Source organism: Ailuropoda melanoleuca, chromosome 16 (assembly GCF_002007445.2).
Source record: "Ailuropoda melanoleuca isolate Jingjing chromosome 16, ASM200744v2, whole genome shotgun sequence".
Classification (NCBI taxonomy): Eukaryota; Metazoa; Chordata; class Mammalia; order Carnivora; family Ursidae; genus Ailuropoda; species Ailuropoda melanoleuca.
In genome coordinates this window covers 62,135,337-62,150,767 of record NC_048233.1, presented here as the reverse complement: position 1 = coordinate 62,150,767, position 15,431 = coordinate 62,135,337, and the positions used below count along the sequence as shown (strand labels likewise).

The window sequence follows — 15,431 nt, the reverse complement described above, 5'->3', positions numbered from 1 at the left end:
CTCCTCTGCTATGAGCCTGCTTCTTCCTCTCCCACTCCCCCTGCTTGTGTTCCCTCTCTCGCTGGCTGTCTCTATCTCTGTCAAATAAATAAATAATTANAAAAAAATGAATGCTACAAACTATTGAGTTGGAAAAATGACCCCCAAACCCAAATGCTTGTTGAACTATATAGTTTGTGTATAAATTAAAAGCCTGGGCAAAAACCTCTTAATTCTCATGTCATCAACATTTAACATAAACAAGATAGATATTTAATTTCAAGATGACTGACCAAAAAGTAATCAAGGTGATTGATCAAGTTGAGTTAAATGTAAATATAGATGTAGATGTTAAGTATGGTTATATAGGTACAGCAGGGGTTTAAGAACCTTGGTTGTAGTGATGGCAAAAATCAATTTTTACTCAATTTATCACTTCAGTACTTGTCTGCCCATTAATTAATGTCTTCCACACATTAATAAATTCTTAATTTGAGATCATATTAGTAAATTGTGCTTCTTATTGATGGATAATATTTGCAATATATACAGTGTAGTTCTGCTGTTTTTATCCTAGGATTATATTTATATTTACTTGACTCTTTCTACTGGTTTCATTGCCAACTCTTCTTCAATTTTCTCAATCTTACTTATTTCTGAGGTTTTAGGATTTTCATATTAGGAAACTAAGCTGTATTTATTTTTAAGTACCACAAAATATTATGGTTATGTTCTGAAATTAGATAATTGCCCCTACAGCAACTTAAAATCTGCTGGGAAGATAGGAAAACCATCAAGAATTAGCTACTGAGGGGCGCCTGGGTGGCACAGTGGTTGAGTGTCTGCCTTCGGCTCAGGGCGTGATCCCGGCGTTGTGGGATCGAGCCCCACATCAGGCTCTTCCGCTATGAAGCCTGCTTCTTCCTCTCCCACTCCCCCTGCTTGTGTTCCCTCTCTCACTGGCTGTCTCTATCTCTGTTGAATAAATAATAAATAAAATCTTAAAAAAAAAAAAAGAATTAGCTACTGATGAGATAAACACACATATACACACAGAGTACAGATAGAGCCTTCACTCACTTATTCATTCAATCAACAAGCGACTTATTGAGTGTCTACCATGTGTCCCACACTATGTTACAAGAGACATAAGACAGTTTGCAGTAGCCCTTGTAAAAGCTTAGAGTTTATCTGGGTAAACAGACAGAGAAGCAGCTGAAGTAGCTGTAGGAAGTGCTATGCCAGAGGAAATGCAGGTGCTGTGACAGTTACTAATTTATAGTTACATGACTAGAATAAGGCGGATTACCTGAATGACTGAAATCCTTGACTCAAAATGAGGCTAATCCAGAGATGCATGGAAATATTAAGCTTTAAATATTGAAGTATCAAGTTTTAATGGAAGGGAGAGATGAATGGCTAGAATAAGAGAAACTTTTCTTTTTCTTTCTTTTTTTTTTTTTTGGCATATTGTCATAAAGCTTTAGATGGTATTGAGAATCAGCCCTATTGAACAATCCTACCTCGTTTTTTAGAAATGGTTTTTCAGGGGCACCTTGGAAAGGTTGGCTCAGTCAGTTAAGGGTCTGTCTGCCTTTGACTCAGGTCAGATTCCTGGAGTCCTGGGAAGGAGTCCTGGGAAGGAGCCCTGGGAAGGAGCCCTGAGTCCATGAGTCGGGAAGTATCCCTCCGCCACCATCCCCCATTGCTTCTGCTCTCTCTCTCAAATAAATAAATAAAATCTTTAAAAAAAAAATTGAAATGGTTTTTCATTTTTGCATTTTTCCCCTCACTTTTTGTCTTCATTTGATCTATCCTCTCTTTTGTCTTTTCAGTGGTAATCATCAGTGAAAATTCATGAATTTGAGCAAGGCAGTGCACTAAGCAGGAGAGACAAAGAGGTAAATAATTTTGCTGACACCACACCTGTTGCTGTGTTTTTCTCGTTTGTTAACTTCAGTTGTGTCAGTGTTCTTTCAACCTTGTTTCATACCTTTTAGAGGTCTTTATCTTACCTAGACTTTTGTTCCTGTCTTACTACCTTCTTCACGTCTGATGTTTTAATCTTTCCATGAACCTATTAAAGATACCATCTATAATCCATTTTTTTTGTTTCTCTCTAGTAATCAAAATATACCAAACTTATTTCCCCCATTCACTTTTTTTTAAAAAAGCTTTTAAAATTTTATTTTACGACTTATTAGAGAGAGAGAGAGCGCGCGCACCGCACTCGTGCACAAGGTGGGAGGGGCAGAGGGAGTAGCATATTTCCCGCTTAGCAGGGAGCCTGTTCCAGGGCTCAATCTCAGGATCCCGGTATCGGTATCATGACCTGAGCCTCCCAGGATCCAGGGATCATGACCTCAGCCAAAGGCAGATGCATAACCGACTGAGCCACCCTGGCATCCCTTCCCCCTTCACTTCTTTACCCCTTTCTCTTTGTTCTTATGACCACTCTGGCTTTTCTGTGAGCTTTCCAATTACCTTGAAATTTGAACCTTGTGATGATCTGTTTCAACCATGTAGTAATATGCATTTATATCCTTTTTTTAAAACATTCTTCTTCTCCATTTTAGTTTTTTAAAACTGAATTTTTAAAGTTTATTTTAGTCATGTAATTGCAAGACAGGTTAATCTGAATGATCAAGGGCTGTGAATTTGTGGGTTAAAATGTGTTAAACAGTTGATAGGAAGTCTGTTTAAGTCAATTAGAGAGTATAATGAAGATGTTTCCAGAGTGTTATGGAACCTTTTGAAGTTAGCTTGGAATTTAACTCCTGTATTCAACCATGGCACCCATATGAACATGCCATTGCATTTAGGTTTTTAAATCTGTGTATATTCCAATAGATATGAATAGATCTACATATTTTTTAAAAGTTTGACTTTAATACTAAGATTCTTATGTTTTGTTGTAGGAAATACATTCATGATTCAGTTCATCATTAGCATAATGAAAAACAAGATCGCTCTCATATTTTTTTCAAAAATAAAATCCAACTGGACTATATGCCCAACAAAACATTACTAGGTTTTTTTGTTTATGTACCTCTTTCTTTTTAAAACTAGATTAGTGTCATTATTATAGATTTTTAAATTTTGTTTTAAAGAAGATTTTATTTATTTATTTGTCAGAGTGAGAGAGAGTACAGGCAGGGGATCAGCAGACAGAGGGAGAAGAAGGCTCTTTGCTGAGCAAGGAGCCTAATGCAGGACTGGATCCCAGGACCCTGGGATCATGACCTGAGCCAAACGCAGACGTTTAACTGACTGAGCAACCCAGGTGTCCCTACAGATTTTTTTAATACTAAGTATCTCATATAGAAAGGTAGCACTGATAAAGACATATAAAATTTGATGTGATCATTTAAAGAAATGATTTGTTTCCCCTCCAAAATTATATGATATAATATTATGAAACATTTTAGTATTGGTTAATATCTTCAAAATTTCAAATTAGTTAATGTTATGCAGAGTTTAATAATGCTATGGTCAATTTTAATAGTTGAATATAATTTTTGTATAACGGTAGCATTAAGACGAATGAAACATTGCAACTTCAAGAGTTCAAAATCCATGGAGATGAGGATAAAAATCAAATTTTGAAATATATTCTTTACTTAGCATTAGGGTTACTATAGTACTATTTTTTTACTTGTGTCAGTTTACTAGTAAGAAACACATTTAGCATTTCAGCTTCTTCTTGCAACCTTTCAGTTGAATTATTTAGAGACTGATGAAAAACAAATCTTATATGCTTAAAGGGACTTCTGCAATGATGGATTAGATGCCAAAATAATGAAACCACACGGCTTAAAAAATATACTGAAGATAGATGTTTTCTGATGAATTTCCAAAATATCATATTTTTAAAATATTTTAAGCAATTCATAGTAATACTTGTTAATCTACTGTAGAAGCACCATGAGTACAGTCTTTTGTAGCTCATTAGCAATTTCTTTAATGAGTTTTTTTGTGTGGTAGATAAAGTAACAGACAAATGACAGATTGTTTGCCTTTAATGATTTCCCTGTTTCAAGCCCATTACAAAGCAATTAGAAATCTGACAGCATTTTCACTCTGCATTACTGATCATCTAAAGTGATGAGGAACAAGAGGTGATGAATATTAATTGTATATTTTCATATGATTATCATAAAATTATTACCTTGTCTGATGTGCTGCAGGTGAAGCAGGAGCATTAGAGAAAGACAGTCAGATATATTAATTTGAAAGACTATGTGATTTTTGTCTTTGAAGTATAAAAACTGATCTGCAGAGTTAGTCTCTATGAATATTAACTTAATTTTTAGTTTTTATTTTGATTTGGGGTAACGTAAACCACTTTTCTTATTTCAGTACAAGAAAAGAAAATATTATTCCATAGTACAATTTACACATATCATTTAAATTCAGCATTTTAAAAATCTAATTTAAAAAATGAGATGGTGTTGGTGCCTGGCTGGCTCAGTTGGTAGAGCATGTGACTCTTTTTTTTTTTTTTACATTTTATTTATTTCTGTGACAGGGAGACAGCCAGCGAGAGAGGGAACACAGTAGGGGGAGTGGGAGAGGAAGAAGCAGGCCCCCAGCGGAGGAGCCTGATGTGGGACTTGATCCCAGAACGCTGGGATCACTCCCTGAGCGAAAGGCAGACGCTTAATGGCTGCGCTACGCAGGCGCCCCTAGAGCATGTGACTCTTGATCTCAGGGTTGTGAGTTTGATCCCCATGTTGGGTGTAGAGATTACTTACAAATAAAACCTTTGAGATAGTGGATTTGTTGATATGCATATATATAATATTCAGATATATCAATACAGTGAAGGATCTACTTAGAAATAGATCTTATGTTAGTCCTAGGTTAAAGTCAGGTAATCCTGCAAAAGAAGTAAAATAAAAAGTGTAACAAGATGTAAAAGAAGATTTTTCTAGGTCCTGTGTAACAATTCTTTGGCTCCAGTCCATGGTAAATGCTGTTTCCCCAGTGTCTTGCTTCAGCTGTTGTTAGGACTAACATACTATTATTACTTGGTTCCCAACCTTGGACTTTGGAGCAAAGATTGGTCCAGAAACTAGATAATAATCTTTAGTACAAGGAGAGTTGGCATGCTTACACCATTTGAAATGATTAGAAATATATTTGGATTAATTTTACCAAAGTAAATTAATTTGTATTTTGATATCTCTCTCATCGTAGGCTTTAGTTGTTTATCAATACTTAATGAATGGAGTTGAATTTCATTGCACTAGCAATACTGTGTCTTGTTTCAGTCCTGTTTTTTTTTTTTTACCTTTTTGCTGTGGTTTGCTCCATGACATACATCTGTTAGAGAGCCATGCTTTCCTGGAGCCATCTTTATTTATGAAGGTCATAATCTATATGATAATATGATTATAAATCAATATATGAGTTTTTATATGCGTCTTATAACTCATTCTCCTTATTTTATATTTGATTATATATATTTATATAGTATGTATATATATAATGTGTATATAGATATGTATATGTATGTATATGTATTTTCCCATTTTATATATATCAACTAAAAGTGCCAAGCCTTCACAAATGAACTTTTTGTGTTCTGGAAATTTGAGTAGAGCCATCTGAAATTCATTACATATTTACTCAGTGAAAATTCAGATAGCATAATGATAAAAGCAAATTATCAGTAAAAAAGGTTGAGATCCTTATATTTAGTAGCCCAATTTCATATTTTTACTGGCTAAGCTTTCCAAATGTGTTATTCTTTATGTCTGATGACCTCCCAGTTTATTTTTTCTACAGGGACTTCGTCATCTATAAGGCAGTTCCAACTAGTACACTTTATAGAATCAGAATGTTGATTCCCAATGCCCTCAACTGCTTTCTGCTCATATTCCTTATCTTAGTGTTAGTCTAGACTTCAAGTTGATTATTTCTACAGCACAGCCAATTCTCCTTTTCCTTTCTACTTTTTCCCCCTTTCCTTCTACTTCTAACATACTACCAACCAACATAGCTATTTGACTTTGGGCCAAAGTTTCCACTTCTAATTGGTTTAGATATCTTACGTATTTTTCCTATTGACACCTGAGTTCATAGGAAACTGGGCTGTCCAACTGTGACACTCTTAGCAAATCAATAGCTGAGGAAACAGACACTCCTAAATTGTAAATTATAAATATTTCATCTTCTCTGATAAAAAGGAGACTTTGGAATACATTGTGCCTTTTCTAAAATTTCTTTCTTAGTGCAAGATGCAGAAACTAAATACAAAAATGAGGTCTAATGTTTATAATTAACAAGCACTTTCACACCTTATATGTTTCCTCATTTGATCTGTATAACAATTCTGTAAGATATGTAAGGCAGATGCTATTGTCATACACATAAGGAAATAAGACTGATGAGGGACAGAGATAAGATTCAAACTCAAGTTAGCTGAGTCCACATCTTTTGCATTTTCTGGCACACTGCCTTAGCTCCCATATGTGAATGCTCTTCTACTAAATGGCTAAAACTATACAGATAGAAGAACTTTAGAGTTCCCCTGTGCTATCATTCTTCCTTGTCTTTTTTTTAGAGAAAATGACTGAGAAAGTTAAGGATTTACCCCAGGTCTGGCCCAAAACTAAGAACACAACTCTAGAATTTCTTGGGTTGGTTCCAGAGGTCTTTCCATTCCAGTACACTGCCTTCATGTTTTCTGAATCTACATGATTATTTTCTTTATTTTTTCTTCAGGTATTAAAATGAATTATTGATTATAGTCCTGGCTTAGTAAATATAAGTATTCCCCTCTGTTCTCAGTATTTGTTAGTAATAAAATGAAGTCAGTTTTATCTGGCAAAACTTTTTCATAATGTAGAAACATTCTGGAATATTGTAAGGTGAGAGTGGAAGAGAGAGACATGACTGTTTTGTGTTGGGAGAGTGGAAGAGAGGAAGGTTGGAGTTGTTACTTGCCCCCATTAACTTCTTTTTTTTAAAAAAATTTATTTATTTTAGAGAGCGGGGAGGGGCAGAAGGGGAGGGAAAAAATCCTCAAGGAGACTCCCTGCTGAGCTTGAGGTGGGTCTCAATTCCAGACCCCAAGACCATGCCCCAAACTGAAATCAAGAGTCCAGTGCTCAACCAACTGAGACACCAAGCGCCCCACCCCATTTCCTTCTTGATTACCCTGCACAGATAATGTCCAAGGCACACTCTTTCCTCTCTAACTTGGGAGCATCTCTGATTGATTGTTTTCATGGTATTTAAGGTTAGAAAAATAGTTAAGGTCAAATAAACAATTCAGGAACCAAATTTTTTTCTTCCTAAGGTATATAAATGTAAATAGTAACAGAAGCTGAGAAAACAGGTGTGTTAATTACATAACGAGGAACAGCAGTTCTCCTGGTGCAATAGGCAGCTTAGTTCAACATAGCAGTTGACTATGATTCTGATTCTGTAATAGAGACCAGATTTTTTACTTCCTTTTTCAGTTGGTGCCTCTTTCCACCATAGTTATGCTTCTGATCCACTTGTGTAATTAGTTGGTTGGTCGTATGGCCCAGAGACTTCTCTCCTTGAAAATTAGGTTCATTTCTTGACTCCACACACTTAATCTTCTTCATCTCTCTCCCTTTTTTCTAAACAAATAACAGATATTCTTGGGGCGTCTGGGTGGCTCAGTCGTTAAGCGTCTGCCTTCGGCTCAGGGCGTGATCCCAGGGTCCTGGGATCCAGCCCCTCATCAGGCTCCCTGCCCCACCGAGGGCGCTGGGAGCCTGCTTCTTCCTCTCCCACTCCCCCTGCTTGTGTTCCCTCTCTCACTGGCTCTCTCTCTCTCTCTGTCAAATAAATAAATAAAATCTTAAAAAAAAAAAATAACAGCTATTCTTCACACTATTCAAGTTTTGAATGTTTTTATGAGCACTTCTATTTAAATACCATTCCATTACTTGCCATTTTCTCTAGTCATAGAAAATGCTTTTAATTTTATTCACAAAGCATTCCCTTTTTCCTTCTCAAAATTTCTACCTAAAATGGATTTATATCTTGTCCCAGTGCAGCATCACTTAGTTGAAGCAACAAGCCATTTAAGATCCCTAGGGAAAAAAAGGGTCAACAAATTGGAAAGAAAACTAAGGAAATAAACTTTTAAATTTTGAGACATCTCAGGGATCTGATATGGTGGAGCTAAACATAAAAGAGGTCAAGATTCTTGACTAGTCATCAATAAGGAGTTCTGAAACAGATCCTCAGGAGAGAGGAAGTGTGTCAATAGCCATTCGTTTAGCAATGAAGACAAGTTTTTATATTCTTTTCTTCTTAACCATTTTTCCTTATCCTGAATTGGAGAATAGACTAAAAAGGCTTACACCCTGAAGTAGACAACACTATTTACTTCTTACTTGACAGTATGACCTGTCCATTCTATCAGAAAAAAAAAAAAGATACTAAGTTCATTTGGCATATTTGGCCTTTCAGATATTATGTTGTTTGTTTTCCAGTATTTTATGCCCTTCTAGTTGTTACTAATTGATTAATTTGTTATTGCATGTTCCCAGGTTAAACTAAGCTGTCTAATTGCCAAAAATCATGTTCCCCTTGTTTTAAAGATGGATATGTTTTCCCTTTTCCAGTCTCCAGGGATATTTTCCCACCATTTTAAGACAGTAAAAGGAGAGGGATGTAGTTTAAAAGATTGGGAGGAAAGAAGACTGACAAGATTTTTTTTTTCTTTTGCACTAGTCACATCATCTGTATAACTTACTCTATTCCAATAGTCATAAATATTTGACTATATCTTAATTCATTTTTCGGACTTCTTAAAGTTTAAATTTACTATATCCCCAATGAAAAAACTCTAGTTCTCTTTAATAAGTGGGATCATATCTATGCTTGATGAGGATGTTACTCTTACAGGCTAGCTCAGTTGTCCTTAGCCATTACAATGCATGGCTTCTCCATCAAGGAGTGAGCACAAGGTAGGCCCTACAACACTGCTTTATCACCTCTTATTTGGCACTCTGCCTAGATGGCCTAGATGGTGATATTTTAAAATTTTGAATTCTCACTCTAGGAGAATGTTACATGATAGTTGTTAATGAAACAAATTGGAAGTCCAAATTAATGTAATTGGATTTGAAGGATTTGTGTCCCAGTAACTATTGAGCAATCTTCCTGTTCTGTTTTGGTAACAGAACAGTGACTTTCAACAACTTTCAATAAATTTCAAACTTGACATCATGGCTTATCACACAGCCCCTCTCCAACCCTATAAAATGTAGGATAAGTCCTTTTTAGCTGTAAGTATAAAACTCAGAACACTTTATCAATATCCTTTTTGTGACTAGTAGGATATCTGTAAACAGGAAGATTGTATTTTAATGAAGGGAGAAGAGAAAGGAAAGAACTCTTTGAACTCCAATTTAGCCCATTGGAATAAATATTTTCAGGACATTTATTGAAGTAGTAGCTCATGGGTTAGTATTGAACTTCTTGGGCTTCTTTGTGATCAACAGAGCTTTCAGCTTTCCATGGTCAAGTGCTACATTTAATTCATGGCAATAATAAACTTACGCAGAAAAAAGGAATTTCATGCTTGGAGGAAAAGAAGTTTATGCAATTTTACTCTTACCTGAAGAACTGACCATTAAAGTAATCTAAAATGAAAGGAGTTTTTTTTTCCTGTCTTCATTTTGGAAAATTGACATAAAAACCTAAAGATTTCCCATATAGCATTTTAAAGCTTTTTTGAGCCTGCTCTATTGCTGCATGATAATCTTTTATTTCTAAAGAATTGGATGTTTCTCTCTTTAAAAGGGATATATACCTATAAAAGGGATATATACCTATAAAATATGCATATTTATGAAAAAAGTGTATACATTTGAAAAATGGAATGTATTTTTATGCTCCTATTTATTTGTTACTATGGCAACCACCACACTGCCTAGTATTTATGTTGTCTAAGATTCAGAGCACCTTTTAAAAAAAAAATAAATATGCCAGAACCATGTACTGTATTTATTTTGAAGCTTAGAAAAATATTTATTCTAATGCATTTTTTTAAAGAAAAATAGCAATAAATAATGTAAACTTCAGCCTGGTTTAAATGGTACCTTTTCCAGTGTATGTTTTTAAAATCAAAATAATTACATTTTTTCCTTGTTATAAAAATCAGAATAAAGAATAGAAAATGATTTTTTAAAAAAGATTTTATTTATTTATTTGACAGCGAGATAGAGCCAGAGAGCACAAGCAGGGGGAATGGCAGATGGAGAGGGAGAAGCAGGCCCCCGGCAGAGCAGGGAGCCCAATGCAATGTGGGTCTCCATTCAGGGCTCCATTCCATGCCTCTGGGATCATGACCTGAGCCAAAGGTAGATGCTTAACTGACTGAGCCACCCAGGTGCCCCTAGAAATAATGAATTTTTAAAACTCATGAGTCAATCTTAAAAGGTAGTCTCTTGGTTTTTCTTAATTTTTTGACTTAATATTTTGATTCATAACAAATTTCTGAAAATATAAACAAGAACACTTAGATAAGATAGTTAATGTTAGCTGCATAAATCAGAAAATATAAATGGTTTGCATTTCTGATTACAGATGGTTCTTTGATACTATGAATAAAAGATTTATATTTTGCATGTGAAATGAAAGGCATGGTTGTTATTTTTTCTTAGTTTATTTAAATTATTTTCTGACATGTGTGATACATAAATATAATTTCTTAATGTTAAACATCAGAATGGAAGTTATGAAGCATAAAATCAGACATGTTTCATGTCACATATTACCTGTTAAGAAAAACTGCAATACAGCATTTAAGTACAACAGAATAGTGAGCATATTGTCTCCGATACTTGTAAACAGGATGGATCTGCAGTTTCACAGTTTATGCTGACAGTATCTTTGTGGGAAATGTAATTATCAAATGAATTATAACATGTCCTAGTATTAAGATTATTAATAGTAATTTTAATTGCCTTTTTCAAGATAATTGGATATGTTCTCATAAGTATATGAGAAAGGGGGTATTGGGCTAATTAGATATTTTGAACTCAGTTATCTTTAAAATATCTAGAAGTTTAACATATATATTCTATATTTTAGGAATTTCTTCTTTTAAATGAATGGTTTCTAAGTAGAATTAAAATAATTTATAGTCCGTAAAAATCTCTCTGATTACCCCTTGATATTCCTCTTTGACTATTAATATGATGAAAAATTTAAATAATGATAGTTTTAAAAATTAAATTTTCACTATCAGTTAGAAAGTAATTCTACAATTGGTCGGGTTAAGAGATAATATTAATTCTAGTATTGGGTACCCTATATGGGTTTTCATATGCTATTTTTTGGTAACTTCAGAAATTGGTACACTTCTAAAAAGAAATCCAATTTGGAAACACACATCAACAGCCTTAAAATTGTTCATACTTTGATCTGGGAATTTAACTTGAAAACTTCTTTTAGTTTAGGAACTTTTCTGTAGTATGGTCAAAGGTGCATGGGAACCACAGCTTTATTTACAATAGGAAGCATTTGGAGCAACTAGCTAGAATATTTAAAAAATAATAAAAAATTATGTTCTCAACAAGTATTTAATAACAAAAATAGTCTCATTCATTGAATACAACTGTACATAAGCTATATATTTAATATGGTAACACTTTTATTTAAAGAAAAGGCTATAGGGGCTCCTGGGTGGCTTAGTTGGTTAAGGGTCTGCCTTCGGCTCAGGTCATGATCCCAGGGTTCAGGGATCGAGCCCTGCATCAGGCTCCCTGCTCAGCGGGGAGCCTGCTTCTCCCTCTTCCTCTATCTGATGATCCCCCTGCTTGTGTGCTCTCTCTCCCCGTCTGTCAAATAAATAAAATCTTTAAAAAAATAAAAAATAAAGAAAAGGCTATATCTCAGGGCGCGTAGGTGGCTTAGTTGGTTAAGCATCCAACTCTTGATTTCAGCCCAGGTCAGGATCTTATGGGTCATGAGATTGAGCCCCGTGTTGGGCTCCACACTCAGTGGGGAGTCGGCTTCAAGATTCTCTCCCTCTGCCCCTCCTGTGCTCGTGCTCGCTCAGGTGCTCTCTCTCTCAAATAAATAAATCTTAAAAAAAGAAAAAGAAAAGAAAAGTTGTATCTCTGTAAAATCATAGATGAAAGCCTGAAAACAAATATTCAAAAATTATAATAGTGGCTAACTCCAAGGATAAGAGATTGTAAGAGACTTTTCTTTTTTCAGACTTTTCTTTCTAATCTTAATATGGCTATTTCTGTAATAACTCCCAATTATCATCATTCAAATTGTTTTTAATAGGACAAGTTAATAAAAATTGTGTTTATATTCATTAGTGAAAATTTAGCTAATAGAGAAATAATGCTGTCTTGTTCAACATTGAATTCATTGTCTATTTTAAAGTCCGGAAATAGCTGGTACTTAACAAATATTTAATGGTTTGAATGGAATAATGCTGGGAACAGGAATTAGCAAAGTGGTTTTAGGGAAAACACATTTGCAGGACCACAGAGATGCCTTCTTTATGTTTAAGTAAACTTGATTTGTTTATCATAACAATGGGTGACAGGATAATAAAGTGATAGAATATGCAAGAACTGTTCCGCTAACTATAGGTCTGATAGCATAGAATAAGGCAAAAGCTGGATGGCTGGGTTTATGCTGTACCTTTAGTTTGTATAGTTGTATAATTATTGCTATTAGAACAAAACATTACAGCAGGAAAAATAACTTACTTGAGAGTCTGGGACTCAAGTACTTACCCTCTAACTTTTTTTCCAATTGAACAATTATTTTTATAAAACAAATTTTGATAAAACAGGTTTCCTCTGAAATACAACTATCATAAAATTAGAAGAATAGATTGTTCCACAGTAAGCTCTATTTCTATTACTGAAAATTTCATTTTAAAAATAATAATTAGCAATCTAGGTGATTAATACATATTTTATATGCTTATACAACACCAAAAAGGTACATTTCATGAAGAAATTAAGTGTCTTCCTTCAGTGAATTGAATAATCAGCCTTTTGGGCAAACTGTGTGGGAGATGAGCCTTTATAAAATGAGATATCTGAAAGGGTAGCCTTCTACATGTCTCCTAATAAGGTCATGATCTTGACAGTATTTTATATACCTGAGGGCAACCTGAGAGCAACCACAAGGTATGATGGCTTCCACTGTTGTACAGAGACATTGTTTCAGCATTGGGGCAAAGTTAATGGTTAAATAAATGAGGCCAAATCAGGTGACAAGAAGTAAGGTATTCCACTGTTGCAATGCTACAGTAGTCCTCAGTGGACAGATGTACACTCTGACTAGGTGAAATATAGCCAAGAGCTCTACCTAAGGATTTCCAAATATGCATTGCTTGGGACTGGTCTTTGGAGGTTAAATCTGAAGCTTGGTCCATTAAATATGTACAGGCTATCTGTGCTGGAAACTAGAGAACAATGACCTGAAGACTTTTTCAAAATTAAGGCTTTAATATTTTAGAGCAGTTTAAGATTCATGGCAAAATTGAAGGAAAGGTATAGAGATTTCCCATAAAACTGCTACCCCCACACATACACAGTCACCCCCATTCTCAATATCCCCCACCAGAGGTATATTCATTACAATTGATAAACCTACATTTGACACATCATAATCAGCCAGAGTCCATAGTTTACATAGGGTTTACTCAGCATTGCACATTCTAAGGGTTTGGACAAATGTATCCATCATTATGGTTTCATATAGGGTATTTTCACTACTATAAAAATCTTCTGTGCTCTATTTATTCCTTTCTCCCCATGCCCCTAATGACCACTGATCATTTTAATGTCTCCACAGTTTTGCCTTTTCTAGAAAGTCATGTAGTTAGAATCATAGAGTACATAGCCTTTTCAGATTGACTTTTTTCACTTAATAGTAAAGTCCCTCCATGTGTTTTCATACCATAGTAGCTATTTTATTTTATTTTATTTTTTATTACTTCTTTTTTAATTTACAATTTAAAAAAAATTTTAAATTCAATTTAGTTAATATATAGTGTATTATTAGTTTCAGGGGTAGCATTTAGTGATTCATCAGTTGCATATAATACCCAGTACTCATTATATCATTTCATGGTTAGTTTTTCATTTACCCACTGAATTCAGAACATCTTGGTTGCTTTCAGACTTTAGCAATTATGAGTAAAGCTGCTATCAACATCCATGTGCAGGTTTTTTGTGGACCTAAGTTTTCATTTCCTTTGATAAATACCAGGAAGCACGATTGCTGAATCATGTGGTAAAAGTGTGTTTGCTTTTCTAAGAAACCACCGAACTCTCTTCCAAAGTGGCTGTATCATTTTGCATTCTCACCAGCAATGAACGAGAGTTCCTCTTCCTCCAAGTTCTTGTCAATATTTGGTATTGTCAGTATTGTGGATTTTGGTCACTCTGCTAGGTATGTAGCAGTACCTCAGTGTTGGTGTAGTTTGCATTTCCCTGATGACATATGATGTGGAACATCTTTTCATATGCTTATTTGCCATCTGTATATCTTATTTGGTCAGGTTCAAAGTCTTGGACCCCTTTTAATCGTTGTTTTCTTATTGCTGAGTTTTAAGAGTGCTTTTTATATTTTGGGTAACAGTCCTTTATCAGATGTACCTTTTGTAAATATTCTCTCCCAATTCGTGGCTTGTCTTCTCATTCTCTTGATACTGTCTTTCAGAGAGCAGAAGTTTTAAATTTTTTTTTAAGATTTTATTTTTAGGGGCGCCTGGGTGGCACAGCGGTTAAGCGTCTGCCTTCAGCTCAGGGCGTGATCCCGGCATTGTGGGATCGAGCCCCACATCAGGCTCTTCCGCTATGAGCCTGCTTCTTCCTCTCCCACTCCCCCTGCTTGTGTTCCCTCTCTCACTGGCTGTCTCTGTCTCTGTCAAATAAATAAAATCTTTAAAAACAAAAAAAAGATTTTATTTTTAAGTAACCTCTAGGGCTTGAACTCACGACCCTGAGATCAAGAGTCACATGCTCTACCAACTGAGCCAGCCAGGTGCCCCAAAAGTTTTTAATTTTAATGAAGTAGTCTACTCTATTATTTCTTTCATGGATTGTGTCTTTGGTGCTATAGCCAAGAAGTCATTGCCACACCCAAAGTCGTCTATGTTTTCCCCTATTTCATATTCTAGGAGTTTTATCGTTTTGTGTTTTACATTTAGTTTGATTCATTTTGAGCTAATTTTTGTGAAGGATATGAGGTCTGTGTTTTGATTCTTTTTTTTTTGCATGTGCATGTCAGTTGCTCTAGTACTTGTTGAAAAGATTCTCTTTATGCCATTGTATTGACTTTGTTCCTTTGTCAAAGGTAAGGGTGGGCCTATTCTTATGTAGCTCTATTTCTGGGCTTTTTAGGTATTTCTCATATNCTCTATTTCTGGGCTTTTTAGGTATTTCTCATATAGATCTTGTACATATTTAATTAGA

At 34.9% G+C, this 15,431-nt stretch overlaps 1 protein-coding gene across 1 annotated transcript in view; it reads left to right on the top strand.

Moving 5' to 3' along the window:
• DCDC1 (doublecortin domain containing 1) overlaps positions 1-15,431 on the top strand; it is a 426,036-nt gene that overhangs the window by 3,094 nt on the left and 407,511 nt on the right. Inside the window, exon 2 of the mRNA XM_034645816.1 lies at positions 1,815-1,880. The gene's annotated coding sequence lies outside the window, so the exon portion shown is untranslated. The remainder of the gene's footprint in view (positions 1-1,814; positions 1,881-15,431) is intronic.